This window comes from Ahaetulla prasina, chromosome 6 (genome assembly GCF_028640845.1).
Source record: "Ahaetulla prasina isolate Xishuangbanna chromosome 6, ASM2864084v1, whole genome shotgun sequence".
NCBI classification, from domain to species: domain Eukaryota; kingdom Metazoa; phylum Chordata; class Lepidosauria; order Squamata; family Colubridae; genus Ahaetulla; species Ahaetulla prasina.
In genome coordinates, this window is record NC_080544.1 from 54,527,916 (window position 1) to 54,549,038 (window position 21,123).

Genomic DNA, 21,123 nt, shown 5'->3' on the forward strand with positions numbered 1-21,123 from the left:
TCTGAAGTAATGAGGCCTATGATCAAGAATTGATACAGACCCTAAAAATTAATCTGCAGTAGGCTATTCTAATAACTGAAATTGGCATTTGATATTATATTTTCCCCCAAAATCCAATAACATGTTTTTGAAGCATAGCATAAACTAATAGCTGCATTCTGTAACATCTGAACCTTCTTTGAAGCCATTTCCATATGGAATACATAAGGTACTTTGATGTGGCACAGATGCAAAGCTATAAATCAGGAGGGTTTGATTTCTGGTCCTTTTTTAGGCATGAAAGTTAACTGAATAATTTTGAACCAGTCACTCTTTCTCGGGTTAACCACCCTAAGTGGTAGTTGATGGGAAAAAAAGGAGGGAGAATTAGGTAGCTTTGATCTGGCCAAAAATGAAGTCAGAATAAAAATCAAATAAATAAATGTAGCCCACCAGGACATTGATCAATAATTTTACTTTTTGTTGAAAGTGACAAAATTGGCCTATCAATCAAACCTGATATACTGGTAGAACAGAACACTCAGATTCCACTTTCATATCTAATACATGCTTTCTTCCTATTCTGATGCTAAGAGGAGATTATGTCAACATAGATATTACTGCTCAAATAGTATGACATTAATACACATTTATTGCACAATTTATTTTTCATCTCATTCATCCCAGGCTGTAGGCTGCTGTCTTTTGCTAAATACGTTACAAAACACTTTACATTTTATTTATTTTTATTTATTTATTTTGTCACAACAATATATGTAGGTATCATACAGAAAAGATTATATAGTATATAAACACATATATGAGTAAATATAAGGAGGTATAAGCATATATATATATAGGAAGAAGAAAAGAAAAACAATAGGACAGGAACGGTAGGCACGTTTGTGCACTTATGCACGCCCCTTATGGTCCTCTTAGGAATGGGGTGAGGTCAATAGTAGAAAGTTTTTGGTTAAAGCTTTTAGGATTATGAGAAGAGACCACAAGAGTCTTACAACTTACAACATTTATTTAGGTACAATTTAAATTTACAATGGCACTGAAAAAAATGAATTATGACCAGTCCATACATTTATGATTGTCCCAGCATCCCCACAAGTCATATGATTAAAATTCTGGTGCTTGGCAACTAGTATGTATTTACAATGGCTGCAGTGTCCCAAGATCATGTGATAACCATTTGTATCCTTCCTAATTGGCCTGTCTGGAACCCATACCTCATTTCAGACATTAATACAATTGAGCGTGTCCAGAAATATTTTACAAGAAGAGTTCTTCACTCCTCTGAATACAACAAAATACCTTATGCCACCAGACTTGAAATCCTGGGTTTAGAAAACTTAGAGCTCCCCCACCTTCGACATGACCTGAGTGTAACTCATAGAATCATCTATTACAATGTCCTTCCTGTTGAAGACTACTTCAGCTTCAATTGCAACAATACACAAGCACACAATAAATTCAAGTGTAATGTGAACCGCTCCAATCTTGATTGCAGAAAATATGACTTTAGTAACAGAGTTGTTAATACTTGGAATACACTACCAGACTCTGTGGTCTCTTCCCAAAATCCCCAAAGCTTTAACCAAAAACTATCTACTATTGACCTCACCCCATTCCTAAGAGGTCTGTAAGGGGTGTGCATAAGAGCACAAGCGTGCCTACCGTTCCTGTCCTAATGTTCCCTTTCATTATATCCAATTAATATAGTTATTTCATGCTTATGCTTATATATACTGTTGTGACAAAAATAAATAAAATAAATAAAGAAGCTGAATTAGCTTAAAGGCAGTGTTATTCACTTAACAACTGCAGAGATTTTCTTAACGATCATGACAAAAAGTCATAACATTTGGCGGGATGTTCCTTGGTAGAAACTGGAACATAACCGACATCAGGAAAAGCTACCATCAATGTTTGCTGAAGCTGTGTTTTTAATTTCCAGGTGAGCCAATAGATTGTTTTCTATTTCCTTTTTCCTAAAGGATTGACAGCCTAACACTCAATAGGCCACAGCAAAGAATTAGTCTTCCTTAATTGCTGTGTAGCAGTAGCCTGGATATGTGCAAGACAGACAAAACCACTGCACAAGTTGTTCTTTTAATCTTGATACGTATATGATATGTGTTCAATTCTGAGGTGTATTTTTTTAAATGATCATTGGTGTTTCAGCCATTAGGTGGCAGCAAAATTTAAACTTTGTCTCTTGACTACCATTTTGGGTGATTTATACAGGTGATATGGAGCTGCTGGATTAGTAGATCAGATGGAGTTTGAGAAATTTGTTTTCTTATTCTCTCTGCCACAATACATTTTACTATGGACTGAATTTTTTTAAAAGAATGAGGACAGTAACTGAGGAAACAATTTTCCACTGGAAGGGGAATGCTTTAGTTGACAGCTTTCACAACACAAGACTGGAATTATTTTAATTATATGGATTAAGCTGAATTTTGGGGAGGTCAGCTTCAGGCTTTGTAGACTAACTCAAGCGATCTACCCATAGACCAAAGCTATTTAAAAAGGAAGGAGGAGGAGCATCCTGCAGCCAAAACAGGAGTGCAGAATAAGCACCAATTTCAGGAATCAAATAAAGTGGACAAGTGAACAATAAACGTGTTGGGCCAATTATAGCTCAACAGATCACTGTCTATCCCTGACTAGTTAACTTCAACCATCCTCCTCTGTGTATTGTATATTATCCAGATGGAAGTCTTTTATTTTCCCAGGGAAGACATTACTTTCACACCAAAACACTGTGGACTGCTTATGAAATAGAAGCTCCTGTAGGAATTTAGCACCCACCCCCCTCCTAGAAGAATGAAATATTTTAGAAAATATTTAAAAAGGCAGAATATATTTCCCTGGATGAGAAATGGAGAAACATGTTTTAAAGACAAAGCAGTTCCCTGCAACTTCCTGCCACCCCCCCACCTTTGTCAATGGGCCATCATCATCTGCAACATAATAGGACCCATCTAGCAACAGAAACTCACCACATGGCAAGGCTTGAGGGACAACCTACAATGTTAACTAAGACCCCTAGATCACCTGGGAGTTTGACAACCAATCAGGATACTCTTCCTGTGCCCCAAAAAGTTCAAAGCTCAGAAAAAGCATAAAGCCAGGGAGCACACAGGATCTCGGTCCTTTTCTGTTCAGGAACTCAAGCCATGTGATCCTGACCACCATTAAACCATCTTTCCAAGCAGTCTCCATGTTTCCAGTGTCTTTGTCCCCACTTGGAACTGAACCCAGATGGATATTTCTTCCAACAATTGGCCCCCACAGATGGGACTCCAAGCTAACCTAACCAATGGACCTGGCCCAGGTAAGCCTCCCTTGCTAGCAGCAGACCCATTGAGTCTGTGGGTAAGTTTTCCTGGACCTTGGCCATTTGGAATTAGTTTTTAAAGGGGTTTTGAGTGTTGAGCTCAAAGGCTGCTTGGAAAGAAGATGAGTACCTCTAAATTTTAATTTTAAAGCATGGGAAATATGTGTATGCCTGCATGTGCGTGAATGAGAGAGCCCTTCTCCCAATCACAGCTGGATCTTGCTTCCTCTGTGCATTTCCTAACCGCAGAAAGACCAAAAGTCTGGAGAGCATGGGGGTTTTGCCAGAGCACAGGACCTTTGTTAGGGAAGGAGGAAGTGTGTGTGTGGGATTCCACCTAAGGAAACAGTCTGATTCCACCTCTTTGAGCAACCTCTAGCCGCACCTCTGCCTATTGCTAGCTCCACCAAGCCGTGACCAGTAGGCTAGAGAAAGCAAAGGGGGGAAGCCAAATGTGGAACTTTGTGTTTTCAAGGAACGGAAGCTGAGTGAAAGGAAAAGAAGTGTGAAGGGGAAAAAAAAGAAATATATAGGAACTATTGGTGTATCTAAAAAAGAAAGCAAAGCCTAAAGTGGTGCATGTAGAGTGAGAGGAGGTGCTCGTACCTGCTGTAGGGGCAGTAAGGTCCTCTGGGATCACTATTTTTTTTATTGGTGATCTTCAAATAAGAGTTCCCTTAAGGAAGGGGCCCATACTTCGACAGAAGGGAGTCGGAGTCCTTCGTGGATACCTTTTTTTCCGAAACTGCGGGAGTACCTGGCTATGACAAAGTGAGCCTCACATTCCGAGGATCATGGGAAGCGTAAGCTCGAAGGTAGAGGGAAATCCCCTGAGAGACATGCTTGGGGCCTGGGACGCCAGGCAGGTGCCAGTGTTGACTGGCATGCGAGAAAAGAAATTGAAGAAATTGTGTAAAAAATGGGCTTTGCTAAGAGATAACACCAAGAAAGACAAATTTGGCTAAATAAAGGTACTTAAAAGAAAAGGGAAATATATAAATAGGAATGTTTGGGTTTTTGTTTTGTTTGCTTGTTTGTCTCTTTCTCTGTCTTCTATGGAACCACGTGTTCTGTCTGTTAAGATTTGTGCCTTCCCTAATTTAACTGAGATTTATGGCGGAAATGATCAGTGTGTGTGTAAATCTCAGAGTTTTGTTTTCCTTTTTGTCCTCCTTGGTTTTTTTTTAATGTGTGTATGTCTGTCTTTGTGGGCCCTTGAGGTAATTGTAACTGTAAAATGTATCTGATCTCTAGAGACAAGAATTTTAAATTGTTAGGGAAAAAGAAAAACAAAAAGTTGAAGCAATGAAAATGGGGAAAAGAGAGAGAGAGAAAAGAAAGAAAGAGCCTTTACCCTGTTTTTGTGTGGCCGACAGAAACTGGGTACAGAGAACTTTTCATTTCTGCTTTTGTCTCCTTCCTTCTCTTTATCTTAAAGTAACAACTCAAGTTTATGAGGAAACGTTTTAAGTTCACTTACAAGAGAAAAAAAATTCAGTCTTGCATTTACTGTGTGTTTAAATGATTTTACCTGTTCATCCTCTTCCTGAAGCATGCGAATCCAGTTTTTTCTTTCTCATCAGTTGTTGAAACTGCATTTTGTTGAAACTGCATTATCTTTTAGTAACTGCAATACTGATGTGTTGTTTCTTTTCAAACTCTGCCTGCAAGATATCTACCCCCCCCCACTTTTAATCCTCTTACAATGCCTTTCCTGAGAAGATTACCCACAAAAGTGGGGAGGAGATCCTGTTCTAATGTCTTTCAGCCCTGAAAAGATGACTCTGCAACTGTGGAAGCAGAGCACATGGTTCCAGATGCTGCCCCCCAGAGGAGACCTTCCATTTGTTGGAGCCAGGAATTGAGTTTGAATCCAGCCCCTACTGAAAGTCATCACAGCAACCAGAGTGGAGCAGACCTTCCAAATCTGACTGACCAGCCTTATCACCAAGCATGCTACCCAGCAGACATGAAAAAAAGGACCCTGAGATGTACAAGTAAAGACTAAAAGACTCTTTTCAATTCCCAGAAGACAGCTGGAAAGACTATGGGGGAGGGTGGAAATTCATTGTAAGGTTTTCTGTCTTGTCTCCTTTATATTGTAATCAGTCTAAAGTATTCATGTAAGGATTGTATTTGAAAGTGGCTACCACAGTTAGTTCGAACACCTGAGATTTCTGTCTAATGGTAGGGAAATTTGTCCAGCATGTTTGTATTGTTTGTATTGCCTGAATTGTAAAAGTAGCTGCATACACAGGCACACACAGAGAAAGACACTATTCAGAATTAGACTGAAACTATTCTCTTCACTTACCTCCACACAAGACTTCTCCTAGGTTGATTTTTGCTCTGTGGCACTAAAAGCCCAAGGAGTCAGATCTCCCTGCTAATTCCATGGGGGAGGGGCATCCCCATCAGGCAATTCCTTACTTGAAGAGATAGCAGAAAAAGTGATATCCAAAACCCAAGCCCTGACTATGACTCACAAATGATGCTGCCCAGTTGCCCAGTAAAGCAAGATATGTTGCACTGGTGGTCTCATGAGTAGAATTCCCAGGGCTCATTGTGTGTAATTTAAAAAAAAAAGAAAGGAAAAAGCCTGGATTGCACACTGATTAACCTCAATTTGGACTAAAAAAAAAATCTGGATGTACTAAAGTAAGAGCTAGGGCAGGTTCAGTAACCAACCCTTGGAAATGGGCAGCCTGTAATTTAAAGGAAAACCATGGCTGTGAAAATTTTGGGTTGTGTGCTTGCTTGAAACCTGACTGGAAGCTCACAGAAAGTGATATCTGACATCTGAAATTAATTGGCATAGAAAATTGGATACTGTAAAATTCTTACCAGAACTTTTCCCCTGGCTGCTAGACCTTCATGGTTGAAAGCTTTTGGGAGCCACTGAAGGAATCTTTTTTCTGTTGTCTCTATCAATGGCTTCCTTTGCATCAGAAAAATTAAAAGCACCCATCAAGCCTCCCTGATTTGATCAATTTTAATTTTTTGCCAAGAGCATGTTTCAAAACTCACGTTTTGGGGGGGAAAAAGTAGGGATTGTAGGAATTTAGCACCAACCCCCCTCCTAGAAGAATGAAATATTTTAGAAAATATTTAAAAAGGCAGAATATATTTCCCTGGATGAGAAATGGAGAAACATGTTTTAAAGACAAAGCAGCTCCCTGCAACTTCCTGCCACCCCCCACCTTTGTCAGTGGGCCATCATCATCTGCAACATAATAGGATCCATCTAGCAACAGAAACTCACCACATGGCAAGGCTCAGGCAAGCTTGAGGGACAACCTACAATGTTAACTGAGACCCCTAGACCACCTGGGAGTTTGACAACCAATCAGGATACTCTTCCTGTGCCCCAGAAAGTTCAAAGCTCAGAAAAAGCATAAAGCCAGGGAGCACACAGGATCTCGGTCCTTTTCTGTTCAGGAACTCAAGCCATGTGATCCTGACCACCATTAAACCATTTTTCCAAGCAGTCTCCATGTTTCCAGTGTCTTTGTCCCCACTTGGAACTGAACCCAGATGGATATTTCTTCCAACACTCCATTGAAAGGATACATCCTTAACAGTTAGAGAAGTATCTTCACACTGAAGTAAGCATAAGTCATCAGGTTTCCCCTTGCTCAGAATTTTTTATTTTTTCTGATTAAACTACAGATTCGTGGTTGATACCATTCATAAACTACCTCCATACATTTGTTCAGGGTTCTGTAGTCTCTCAGAAGCATTGGCGTTTGAAGAATTGAGCAGTAGAATTTTGCAGTGTATCGCTATATATTTTTAATTGAAATGTCCAGAATATTACAGAAACAAAGCTACCTTTATTTAGTGAATTTTATCTTCCTGTCATGACTACATTGTCATGACTACATAATGTCTCTCTTGTTGATATTATTTAAATATTCATAAGACTAGTGAATTATAAAAGCTAACTAGCTGGCTATATTATTTCAATATACTCCCAAGATGTCATATTTTGTTTTAAGACTCCTTTGGGTATATACATATTTAAAACTCTTGCTCAGTGGAATCATATCTTCCAAGAAATTGTTCCAATTTCCGTATCAAACGCAAACAGTGACATGATGTTGAACTGAAAGGAAGTTATATATGTGCACTCCAATCATGCATAAATAGCTACAAGCTGGTTTGTAAAATATTCTTGCAAATGATTGAAACAACTCAATTTATCTCACATGTATTTTATAGCAGTAGTCACAAGTTCAGTTTTTCAGGATATTCAGCTAAATACCTTTAACAACTTTATGTACAAATAAGTGTGTGAAATAGTGATGCATCTGAATGGAGATGAGTGACATGTGAATGGGAATAGGTGCAGAGAGGAAGTAGTACAAGAACAGTGTCTGTGAATCTTCACAGAACTCCATCTGTCTTCTCCTGTTTGGCAGATGGAAAACTAAGACCAACTGTAGGTACTATAGCAAAAATACCATGTTGACTGAGTGCTAATGAAGTCACAAAATAATCTGAAGGAAAAGGGAATAATTTGTTAACTTTAAGGTCTATAAATTACTGTAATATTAGACACAACATGTAAAAACAGTGGGAAGAAAATTTACAAGAGGAAATAGAATTTTCACCTTGACAGCATCTCAGAGTAATTTGTATATTACAATATTTGCAACTAATTCTTTTCTTATTAGATTTGCTCAGACTATAATTGCCGGCTTCCTGTCTTTTCTGCAGTGAACAGTAGACATGGGCCAATTATTTCTTTTTCTTGTAAGCCTTTTACATCACAAAGTATCCTTAACGTACAGTTTATACATACAGTATATACTCAGTTTATAATGAGATTACTGCCAATAAAAATATTAATTAGTTTTATCTCATTAAAAAAATCTCTGTGGGTAATAATTCTTAAAGCATATCTAGGTAATACCTTGTTAAAATTGGTAAAACCAATTTAATCAATTTAAACACTGTTAATCTGCATATGCATGAACTTTTGTTAAAATATTTGCTGTTGGCAAATAATGTAATAAATGTAAGCTTTTTGGCTATTAACACTGTAAGCCGCCCTGAGTCTTTGGAGAAGGGCGGGATATAAATGTAAACAAAAAACAACAACAACTATATGGCAAACAGGAAGTCATCTTGTTATTTTTGTGAATCAGTGAGAAATATAAGCTTATATTTTCTTGCTTCTAAGCTCATAGAATCCCAATTGAAGGGGAGGAAACTGGCAATTTTATTTATTGTTAGGAAGCTTTTCTAATTGTTTATGCTTCATATCATTTTTTTAGTGTATAATTATTGTTTTCCATTATCTTTCTAGCAATCTTGCATGTGCAAATTATTATCAGTACTCCTCTCTTTAGTTATCAAAATAGTAAAATAAAGCATAGATGGATGGTTGATATTTTTCAATACACAGAATTTTTCACTTTGTTTTAAACAAAATTAAAACAGTATTCTCTCTTCTGGGCAAGACAAACTATTTAATACAATCCAACTCCACTTGAGCAAAAAGCATAGAGTTAGGCATAGAGCACTGTTGTCTGATTCCTTTAACTGCAGATGCATAGGATTAAACCTAAGATTTTCTCCATGCAGATTAGGTATAGATAAAGGTAAAGGTCTGCCACACATGCATGCTAGTCATTTCCGGCTCTAGAGGCGGTGCTCATCTCTGTTTCTAAGCCGAAGAGCCAGCGCTGTCCGAAGACGTCTCTGTGGTCATGTGGCTGGCATGACTAAACCGCGAAGGCTCACGGAGCGTTTTATCTTCCCACCAAAGTGGTCCCTATTTTTCTAGGTGCTTTTGAACTGCTAGGTTGGCAGAAGCTGGGACAAGTAACAGAAGCTCACTCTGTTACACGGCATTAGGAATTTGAACCGCTGAACTGCCAACCTGATCAACAAGCTTGGTGTCTTAGCCACTGAGCCACCACATCCCTAAGTAGATTAGGTATACAATATGTTTATTAAGTTAAAAGGCCTGCCTGTTATGGGCCAATGAAAGCCTTCAATATAGCATTAAACGTATCTGACCAAGACGTAGAGTAGAGATTTTGCTAATTTAAGGTAAAAAGTGGTTCCAATAATTATGTGCTAGATTTAACATCAGAAATTAGAACACACAAATACTTAGCTTCAAGTCTCAAGTATACTTTTTCAAAAAGCAACAGGACCATTTTTTTCCTTGAGGAAGAAGAACAAAATGTTTGGTTTCTCATCCAAGAAACTTCATGAGTTGTGATGGCCCCTCACAAGCAACGAAGTTTCTTGGGTGAGAAACCAAACATTTTGTTCTTCTTCCTCAAGGAAAAACAGTCAAATTTGCCTTTTGAAAAAGCACTTTTGAGACAACTATGACCTGAATGACTGAGAATCTCCACAGACACTTAGCTTCAAGTTCATTTATTTAATTAATGATTGTTCTCCAACTATAATCTATGTGCCTTGTAGCTGATTGTACAAACTGAACTGTTATGGTTAAAAAATAAAAAGTTGGTCTTTCTTAGGACTGTTCTAGCTACCCATTAATACATCATATCAGAAGGATGGATACATATAATATAATAGTCTTTAATTTGTTGATCTTCAAATGTGTTGGACCCTATTATCAAAAACTAGATTTACCTAGGATTTGATTCTGTATATCGGAGAGACCAGGTTGGAGGAAGCTAATTTGATTACCAAATTCAGAATGGTAAACTTCTGGTGAAATCAGAATAGATAGTATTGAGCTGAACAGCTGAATGGTCTGACGCGCTATTAAGATAATAGGTTTTTATAATCACAACTGCAATTTAAATAAACACTTCAAGTTATTAAAAAAACTGGAAAGGGGGGCTTTAAATTCCACACTCAGTGGGACTTTCACACATGAGAATGAACTACATTATATTTGCTGCTTTTTTCTAGTTGATTCAACATATTTGCATAAGATGGGTTAACAACAGGAATCCCTCTGAAGCTTGCACTTGGTAATTATCTTCCAGCATATTCAGCATTCTTGGATCTCTCAAGATGAGATGAAAGACCCCTATCTTCTAGGAAATAATGACATTACTGCAAAGAATACGAGTAAACCCTGTTCCTGGATATGTTAAAGCAATAATTTAGAATAAAATCCAACAGTTTCATACAAGAAACATAACAGTAACTTAAACAATAGCATGGTGAATTAACTGGCTCAACTTGGTATTTTCTTCTGTGGACTTTTGCTTTTCATCAAAGGGTCCAAGAACAGAATTTACTTACAAGTATATATGAGTGAGCGATAATTACATGTAATTTAGAGTGGACACTGTACAGAGAGGAAGGGCATGAAAATAAAGAAAACTGGATTGTTTTGAAATTCTGGGAAGATTCTAAAACAGCACAGCGTCCTTTTGCATAACTCTGATGTGAGTTGTTAAGTCTAAACCAGCTGAGAAAAGAATTATTTTCAGATATTATATTGGGCAAGAGTGGGAGTGGGATTTGGGAGAAGCCACTAAGGCTTCTAGGGAAGCTGAGGCAAATTTCAGGGAACTGTAGGAGGTTTTCTCTGTAAATATACCAGCCAATGAGCAGTAGACAAAAAAATATTGGATTGTTAGTTGCCAATCCTTACTTCCTGTCTTATTGTCTGCTCAGAGATATACAGTAGTTTACAGATTGCAGTCACACCTCCTATATCTCAGGATGAAACATTATCAGTGGGCCATTTACAAGTGTTTGGCAAGTTTTATCATTTGAAGTTCTGGAGGAAGAGAAGGAAGAGGAAGGAGACCAATTATATGTTATTATGTTATGTTACGTTATGTTATGTTATATGTTATATGTAATCAGGCTCCCCTCCTCCAATACTTTCAACATAGCATTTATTTTTCTGGCATGTCAATTCATCAGCATTCATAAATCCGGAGAACAATGTTAGACAAAAGCAGTTGTAAATAGAGAAAAAGTGTATTTTATATAGCTATTCTAAATTACAATGACTTTTTTTTAAAAAAAAATTACTAAACCCCTCTCCCCATTGATTTCCTTCTTAAGAACATTCATTCTTAATATTTTAATTACTTCAATGATTTACTGATTTATTGACCTGATCAAAGAGACTTCTGAATTATTTTTTTTAATTTACATTTATATCCCGCCCTTCTCCGAAGACTCAGGGCGGCTTACAGTGTGTAAGGCAATAGTCTCATTCTATTTGTATATATTTACGAAGTCAACTTATTGCCCCCGCAACAATCTGGGTCCTCATTTTACCTACCTTTATAAAGGATGGAAGGCTGAGTCAACCTTGGGCCTGGTGGGACTCGAGCCTGCAGTAATTGCAGGCTGCTGTGTTTTAATAAGAGGCTATCTTACAGCCTGAGCCACCAATTAATTCTGGATTAATTTTGATAAGCCTTATATTAAACTTTTCTGAGTCCATGATAACTGAATCATAAAATAGAGGATTTTAAAAAGGGAAACAATGATAGGTTATCTTGTTGGATAATTCAGATATTCTCAGAGTTTATACAGCAAGTAAAACATCACACTTATCTTTAAAACACACACAAGGGATAATAGATTGAATCAGCTAGATGCTACTACTGGTATCTGCTTTGACTATAACTTTTTCTCCATGAGTCAAAAGAAGTTTCAATAGAAAGTCCCATTTGTTTAGAAAAGTCCTTTTTATAAACATATCAGTATCGTTAAAAAATTCTTAGAAAATCAGAAAAGTATCTCCAGGTGAGTCTTGGAAAAATTACTCTTTAAATTGTAGCATTTTTAGAACATTAATGATTTTCATAATTTGTATTGTACTATGTCATTTTAATAATATACTATGTTATTTATATATTAAAACAGAACAGAATAACGGAGTTGGAAGGGACCTTGGAGGTCTTCTGGTCTAGGGGTCTGCAACCTTAAACACTCAAAGAGCCATTTGGACCATTTCCCACAGAAAAGAAAACACTGGGAGCCACAAAACCTGAGTGGGCATGGCCAACTCAACATCACTCACTCCCACCCAGTCACATGACCACCATCCCCCGCCATGCCTACCCAGGTTTTGTGGCTCCCAGTATTTTCTTTTAAACAGGTACCTCTCTGTCTCTCATTTCTCTTTCTCCTTCTCTCCCTTTCATCTCTTTCTCCCCCCCTCCCTCTCTTGCTCTCTCTCATCTCTCTCCCTCTTTCCCTCTCTTGTATGTATGTGCGTGTGTGTGCATGCGTGCGTGTGCTCCCTCTTAAACCATTTCCAGAAACAGGTGAGAGTTGAGGCTCTGCCCACCCATCCGGATGTTGTTACTTCCTGGTTTTAATCAGGAAGTAACCTGTTTTTGACCCTCTGCGCATGCGCAGAAGGCTTTCATGTGCGCATACAGGTGTGACACCAGCTGTTCTTTGCCTTGTAGGTTCTTGTTCAGTGTATTCAGATGATGAGTGAGATCAACTAAAAATGCCAGGTCTGCCAGCCACAGAGGGTCACTCAGTTCATGAAGAGGTCGGCCCTTCTCTTTCAAAAACTTGTCGATTTCTGATCTCAGCGAATAAAACCGCTGCAGCAAAGAGCCGCGGCTGAGCCAGTGCACATCAGAGTGGTAGAGTACATCCCTGTATTCAGCATCCACGTCAGATAAGAAAGCTTGAAATTCCCTGTGGTACAGTCCTCTAGCTCGAATTATGTTGACAGTTTTTACAACAGTGTTCATCACATCGCCCAGCTGGACAGTCTTGGCACACAGTGCTTCTTGGTGGATTATACAGTGCATCCTAACAGCCTCACCTCCGCTCTCTTTTACCTTGACGCACACCATGGATGCCATTCCTTTGCGCTCACCCGTCATGGCCGGAGCTCCATCCGTTGTTACTCCACAGAGCTTGTCCCATTTAAGCCCCATCTTTTCAACTGCCTCTGACACAGCGTCAAAAATATTTCCACCCGTCGTTGTGCCTTTTAGGCTCATCATATCAAGCAGCTCCTCTGTACAGCAAAAATTATCATCGACTCCCCGCAAAAAAATTGAAAGCTGTGCGGTGTCTGTGGCGTCTGTGCTCTCATCGCATGCTATCGAGTAAAAATCAAATGTGTATTTGCTAGATGTCTGGGATAATCAGAACTGTCAAAGGCCCCTATGGCTTTCATAGCAAATAGAACAGGGGTGTCCAAAGTTTTTTTGGTGAGGGCCAAATACAGAAAAATAAGCAAAGGCCCGGGCCACACACAAGAGGTGACATATTGACACATGATTACTGTGTGTATTTCTAACTCACCTATAATGTGAAGAACATTGCTCTCAGTGGGAGCAGTGATGCTGTCCTTTGGATTGAAGGATGGCTGGGATGTCAGGAGAAAGTTTGGTGGTTGAGACACGAAGGACTTCACAGAGATGGCTATCAGTCATTCTGGATCTCAGTCTGCTTTTGTTCTGATTTAACAGAGAAAATGTTTGTTCACATATGTATGTTGAGCCGAACAGGCTCATCATTCTTTTTGCGTGGCGTCTCATCAGAGGAAACTTGGCATGATCCAAACTCTGATAGAAGTCAGGGAGGGAGAGAAGCTGATGTTGACTCTTCAGAGAATCATCACATTGCATTTCAATCAGTTCTAACTGCAGACTCTCCTCCACTTCTTCTGCATCCACCAGGAAGGGGGTCGAGAACAGCTTGATTTGTTTTTCAATGACAGAAAAATCTTGAAAACGCTGGTTGAATTCTGTCACGAGAGATGTAATTACAGAAGCATATTTCTCCTTTTTAGCAGAAAGGTCTGCCTTTGGAAAAGCAGACTTGATTTCAGACAGCGCAGGGAAGTGTGCAGCATTAAAGCTTCGTAGTTGTGTCTCAAACAGGCGGAGCTTTACACAGAAGGCTTTCATAGCAAATAGAACAGGGGTGTCCAAAGTTTTTTTGGTGAGGGCCAAATACAGAAAAATAAGCAAAGGCCCAGGCCACACACAAGAGGTGACATATTGACACATGATTACTGTGTGTATTTCTAACTCACCTATAATGTGAAGAACATTGCTCTCAGTGGGAGCAGTGATGCTGTCCTTTGGATTGAAGGATGGCTGGGATGTCAGGAGATAGTTTGGTGGTTGAGACACGAAGGACTTCACAGAGATGGCTATCAGTCATTCTGGATCTCAGTCTGCTTTTGTTCTGATTTAACAGAGAAAATGTTTGTTCACATATGTATGTTGAGCCGAACAGGCTCATCATTCTTTTTGCGTGGCGTCTCATCAGAGGAAACTTGGCATGATCCAAACTCTGATAGAAGTCAGGAGGGAGAGAAGCTGATGTTGACTCTTCAGAGAATCATCACATTGCATTTCAATCAGTTCTAACTGCAGACTCTCCTCCACTTCTTCTGCATCCACCAGGAAGGGGGTCGAGAACAGCTTGATTTGTTTTTCAATGACAGAAAAATCTTGAAAACGCTGGTTGAATTCTGTCACGAGAGATGTAATTACAGAAGCATATTTCTCCTTTTTAGCAGAAAGGTCTGCCTTTGGAAAAGCAGACTTGATTTCAGACAGCGCAGGGAAGTGTGCAGCATTAAAGCTTCGTAGTTGTGTCTCAAACAGGCGGAGCTTTACACAGAAGGCTTTCATGTGCGCATACAGGTGTGACACCAGCTGTTCTTTGCCTTGTAGGTTCTTGTTCAGTGTATTCAGATGATGAGTGAGATCAACTAAAAATGCCAGGTCTGCCAGCCACAGAGGGTCACTCAGTTCATGAAGAGGTCGGCCCTTCTCTTTCAAAAACTTGTCGATTTCTGATCTCAGCGAATAAAACCGCTGCAGCAAAGAGCCGCGGCTGAGCCAGCGCACATCAGAGTGGTAGAGTACATCCCCATATTCAGCATCCACGTCAGATAAGAAAGCTTGAAATTCCCTGTGGTACAGTCCTCTAGCTCGAATTATGTTGACAGTTTTTACAACAGTGTTCATCACATCGCCCAGCTGGACAGTCTTGGCACACAGTGCTTCTTGGTGGATTATACAGTGCATCCTAACAGCCTCACCTCCGCTCTCTTTTACCTTGACGCACACCATGGATGCCATTCCTTTGCGCTCACCCGTCATGGCCGGAGCTCCATCCGTTGTTACTCCACAGAGCTTGTCCCATTTAAGCCCCATCTTTTCAATTGCCTCTGACACAGCGTCAAAAATATTTCCACCCGTCGTTGTGCCTTTTAGGCTCATCATATCAAGCAGCTCCTCTGTACAGCAAAAATTATCATCGACTCCCCGCAAAAAAATTAAAAGCTGTGCGGTGTCTGTGGTGTCTGTGCTCTCATCGCATGCTATCGAGTAAAAATCAAAAGCACAAGCTTTCTCTCTCAGCTGAAGTTTCAGGTTAGCTGACAAGTCCTCGATTCTCCGCACCACTGTATTTCTGGATAAGCTCACGTTGTTGAAATCCTGCACTTTTTCCAGGCACATTACTTCTGTGACTTTGATGAGGCACTGTGTTGTGACCCAGGTTCCTGGACCCGGACTCCTGGACTCGGATGATTCAGAAAGTGAGGGAGAAGACCTGGCAAGCCCTGCTTCTCTTGAGCCCTTTCCCTCCCTGGCACCCACTCAAAGGGAGGAGGAGGGGCCGGCAAGACCTGATTCTCTGGAGCCTTCTTCTGATTTGGCAACGCCCCAAGAACAGTTTTGGAGTGATGCAAGACTGTGCAGGCGTGACCGGCGCGCGCAGCAGAAGCAGAGTTGGGATAAAGCCAAGTCATAATTGTCATGCAGTGACATCTGCAGAGACTATAAATAGGAGGCGGGACTTCCTGGTTTTTTGTCTTGGACAAAGCAATGAATTTGCGCGGGCAAATTGTATCAATGGAGGGAAGAATATATTCGTGAGTAATTCTGGCCTTATCTATAATTTCCTCGTTATCTCCAGAAACTTGGCAGGCCCGTGGGTAGACGTGGCCAGGACATCTATTTATGTAAATAAAAGGAGAAAAGAAGGCCTCTGACTGACTCTTTGCTGGGAGTATTGGGGGGAGGGAAACAGAACACACTGCTTTATGAAATCACCGTCTGAGAACGGTTAGCCATGCTGGGCAATAAGTTGTGCGACTTCATAGCTTGCTGCTGTGGCGTTTTTCTGTATTTTGTTAGCACAAAATAAAAACTGTTGTTGAGCTTGCAGGCTAGCTGCCATTTGCTTGAATTTCTGTGCTTGTTCGGCACCTGTGTATGATGCGTAGCTCTGATGCTTGGTCTCATAGTGCCGACGGACATTATACTCTTTCATCACGGCAACATCTTCATTGCAAATCAAATAGACACACTTTCTGTTGATTTCTTTAAAGAAATATTCATTTTCCCACCGTGTTTGAAATCTTCTACACTCACTTGCTATCTTGCGTTTCTTCGGTGCTGCCATTTCTGGTGACTCGTGGTAAATATTTTTCTTTGCTTAATTTTGTTTAGTGGAGAAGCACCTTTTCTGTGACTGGCTCCATCTAGTGTTGAAACTGAGAAGTGCAACAGAGTTGAGCTCAAGTGCCATGTGCGGGCCATATTCAATTATATTTTCAGAATTTGCTGCGGGCCAATAAAAACTGACCCGCGGGCCGCAGTTGGCCCGCGGGCCGTAGTTTAGACACCCCTGAAATAGAACAAAATTACTTTCTTTCCACTATTCTATGATAGGCCTCTTGGTCAATTCGCCAAAGCATATTCCACAGCATATGTACCACAAAAAGCTAGCAAATAGCATGGTTTAGTGAGCTGAACCTTGTAGTTCCTTAGATCTTAGTAATATAGATACTTCTGCTTATTTAACTGCAGAGATGCTAAATATATATTTGCTCAACATAGGCAATTGAGCCAGTATTGGAACTGTTCATTGCTGCTTTTTTTTTGCCTATTTTTTTTTATTTTTTTTACAAGCATAATAAAAAAGAATCATTATGAACAAATTATTGGTCAGGTACATCTTTAAACATATCAAGTTTCACCTAAGTTATAGTCTAATACAATGTATTTTCCTCCTTCTTCTTTAAATTCAATTATTTATTTGCATACAATCTGATTATAGAAGTAAATCAAATTCAACCCATTCAAGAAAATACTTAAATGAAGTCTAATCCCCGTGCTTAATTCCCTTCAACATCATTAATAAATTTAAAACAGAGGGATTTGAGATATTCGCATAAAAAACAGTTCAACAGCTTTTTTTACTTTTTTCTCCTATTTCTTTAGTTTCCAATATTAAGACTTCCATTAAGACTTCCAAGAATCTCCAAACCATTGTTTAGTTGGAAAAAGTTTATTTTCCTTTTCTTTATTTAAATGGGGCTCTGCTTCCATTCCAAGCCCTATCTTCTCTCTTTCACTTCCCGAATGTGTATTCTCCAAATTGACTTTCACTTTCACTTGTTATTCAATTAGCAGCCAATCTACAAGTTCTCCTCAAGGCTTGTGCCTATTTTAAATTCTTATTTTTTCTTCATGAGATCATCACTCACCCGACTTCAACAATTTGTTTCTTGATGGTTCTTCTTCCTGCCCGCTCTTGTAGCTGCCACAGTTTTGGTGCAGCTGCCATGGTGGACTATGGTGCTGCATTCCTACCCGCTTGGTCGGGGGAAAAGATCCGGAGCTATCGGGAGTTTGCCAACTCCCCGTTCGCTCTGGAGGCTCCCCCACTCTTTGCTGCCCCTTCGAGGCAGCTATGGTCTGATCCAAAGTTCGGACAGACCCCCTGGGCGGGGGGATATCGGCACAAACCCCAGAGACATCAGGGTTTGCAACCATCTCGCCCACGACGCTGGCCACGTCTCGTTGCTTTTTGATTTGAGGTACACAATAGCTGAAGACAAGAAAGATATAGCCATAAGTTAGAATACAGATTTATATTGGTGATCCCAAAACATTTGTATTAAAATGTTTTGAGCTCAAAATAACTATTATGCTCTTAACAGAAAGAAGTACTGTTGTAACCATTATGAAAATTAACAAATATTAAATAGGCAGTTTTTAGATGATATAAAATTTAAATCAACAGTTTCAGTTCTTGGAATATAAACTTGGAAAGATTGGGACAATGTTAGAATATTTGGGACACTTCTGGTCAACTCAAGAAACCTGTGGCAACTTGGTTTCTTTTAGAAACTTCACAACCTGTTTCAAATGTGAAATAACTGTTTTTGATTCAAACTGTTTTGTGCACCACTAATTTCTACCACAGATATGTTAAAGTTCATGTGCATTGTCATTCTGGTTTTTTTTTGTTTGAAGAATAAGTGGATTGGATGAAATATTTTGTGGTATACAATATCTTAGAATAGAATAGAATAGAATAGAATAGAATAGAATAGAATAGAATAGAATAGAATAGAATAGAATAGAATAGAATAGAATAGAATAGAATAGAATAGAATAGAATAGAATAGAATAGAATAGAATAGAATAGAATAGAATAGAATAGAATAGAATAGAATAGAATAGAATAGAATAGAATAGAATAGAATAGAATAGAATAGAATAGAATAGAATAGAATAGAATAGAATAGAATAGAATAGAATAGAATAGAATAGAATAGAATAGAATAGAATAGAATAGAATAGAATAGAATAGAATAGAATAGAATAGAATAGAATAGAATAGAATAGAATAGAATAGAATAGAATAGAATAGAATAGAATAGAATAGAATAGAATAGAATAGAATAGAATAGAATAGAATAGAATAGAATAGAATAGAATAGAATAGAATAGAATAGAATAGAATAGAATAGAATAGAATAGAATAGAATAGAATAGAATAGAATAGAATAGAATAGAATAGAATAGAATAGAATGGAATAGAATAGAATAGAATAGAATAGAATAGAATAGAATAGAATAGAATAGAATAGAATAGAATAGAATAGAATAGAATAGAATAGAATAGAATAGAATAGAATAGAATAGAATAGGATAGAATAGAATAGAATAGAATAGAATAGAATAGAATAGAATAGAATTTATTGGCCAGGTGTGATTGGACACACAAGGAATTTGTTTTGGTGCATATGCTCTCAGTGTACATAAAAGAAAAGATATAGCCATAAGTTAGAATACAGATTTATATTGGTGATCCCAAAACATTTGTATTAAAATGTTTTGAGCTCAAAATAACTATTATGCTCTTAACAGAAAGAAGTACTGTTGTAACCATTATGAAAATTAACAAATATTAAATAGGCAGTTTTTAGATGATATAAAATTTAAATCAACAGTTTCAGTTCTTGGAATATAAACTTGGAAAGATTGGGACAATGTTAGAATATTTGGGACACTTCTGGTCAACTCAAGAAACCTGTGGCAACTTGGTTTCTTTTAGAAACTTCACAACCTGTTTCAAATGTGAAATAACTGTTTTTGATTCAAACTGTTTTGTGCACCACTAATTTCTACCACAGATATGTTAAAGTTCATGTGCATTGTCATTCTGGGTTTTTTTTTGGTTTTTTTTGAAGAATAAGTGGATTGGATGAAATATTTTGTGGTATACAATATCTTAGAATAGAATAGAATAGAATAGAATAGAATAGAATAGAATAGAATAGAATAGAATAGAATAGAATAGAATAGAATAGAGAAGGATAGGATAGAATAGAATAGAATAGAATAGAATAGAATAGAATAGAATAGAATAGAATAGAATAGAATAGAGAAGGATAGGATAGGATAGAATAGAATAGAATAGAATAGAATAGAATAGAATAGAATAGAATAGAATAGAATAGAATAGAATAGAATAGAATAGAATTTATTGGCCAGGTGTGATTAGACACATAAGGAATTTGTCTTGGTGCATATGCTCTCGGTGTACATAAAAGAAAAGATATAGCCATAAGTTAGAATACAGATTTATATTGGTGATCCCAAAACATTTGTATTAAAATGTTTTGAGCTCAAAATAACTATTATGCTCTTAACAGAAAGAAGTACTGTTGTAACCATTATGAAAATTAACAAATATTAAATAGGCAGTTTTTAGATGATATAAAATTTAAATCAACAGTTTCAGTTCTTGGAATATAAACTTGGAAAGATTGGGACAATGTTAGAATATTTGGGACACTTCTGGTCAACTCAAGAAACCTGTGGCAACTTGGTTTCTTTTAGAAACTTCACAACCTGTTTCAAATGTGAAATAACTGTTTTTGATTCAAACTGTTTTGTGCACCACTAATTTCTACCACAGATATGTTAAAGTTCATGTGCATTGTCATTCTGGGTTTTTTTTTGTTTTGAAGAATAAGTGGATTGGATGAAATATTTTGTGGTATACAATATCTTAGAATAGAATAGAATAGAATAGAATAGAATAGAATAGAATAGAATAGAATAGAATAGAATAGAATAGAATAGAATAGAATAGAATAGAATAGAATAGAATAGAATAGAATAGAATAGAATAGAATAGAATAGAATAGAATAGAATAGAATAGAATAGAATAGAATAGAATAGAATAGAATAGAATAGAATAGAATAGAATTTATTGGCCAGGTGGGGCACTGATTTACAGGGGCAGGGAGATAGCCATTCTGAGGCAGATTCCCAGACAGGTACGTGAAAAGAAGAAATATTATTTTTCTCCTATTTCTTTAGTTTCCAATATTAAGACTTCCATTAAGACTTCCAAGAATCTCCAAACCATTGTTTAGTTGGAAAAAGTTTATTTTCCTTTTCTTTATTTAAATGGGGCTCTGCTTCCATTCCAAGCCCTATCTTCTCTCTTTCACTTCCCAAATGTGTATTCTCCAAATTGACTTTCACTTTCACTTGTTATTCAATTAGCTGCCAATCTA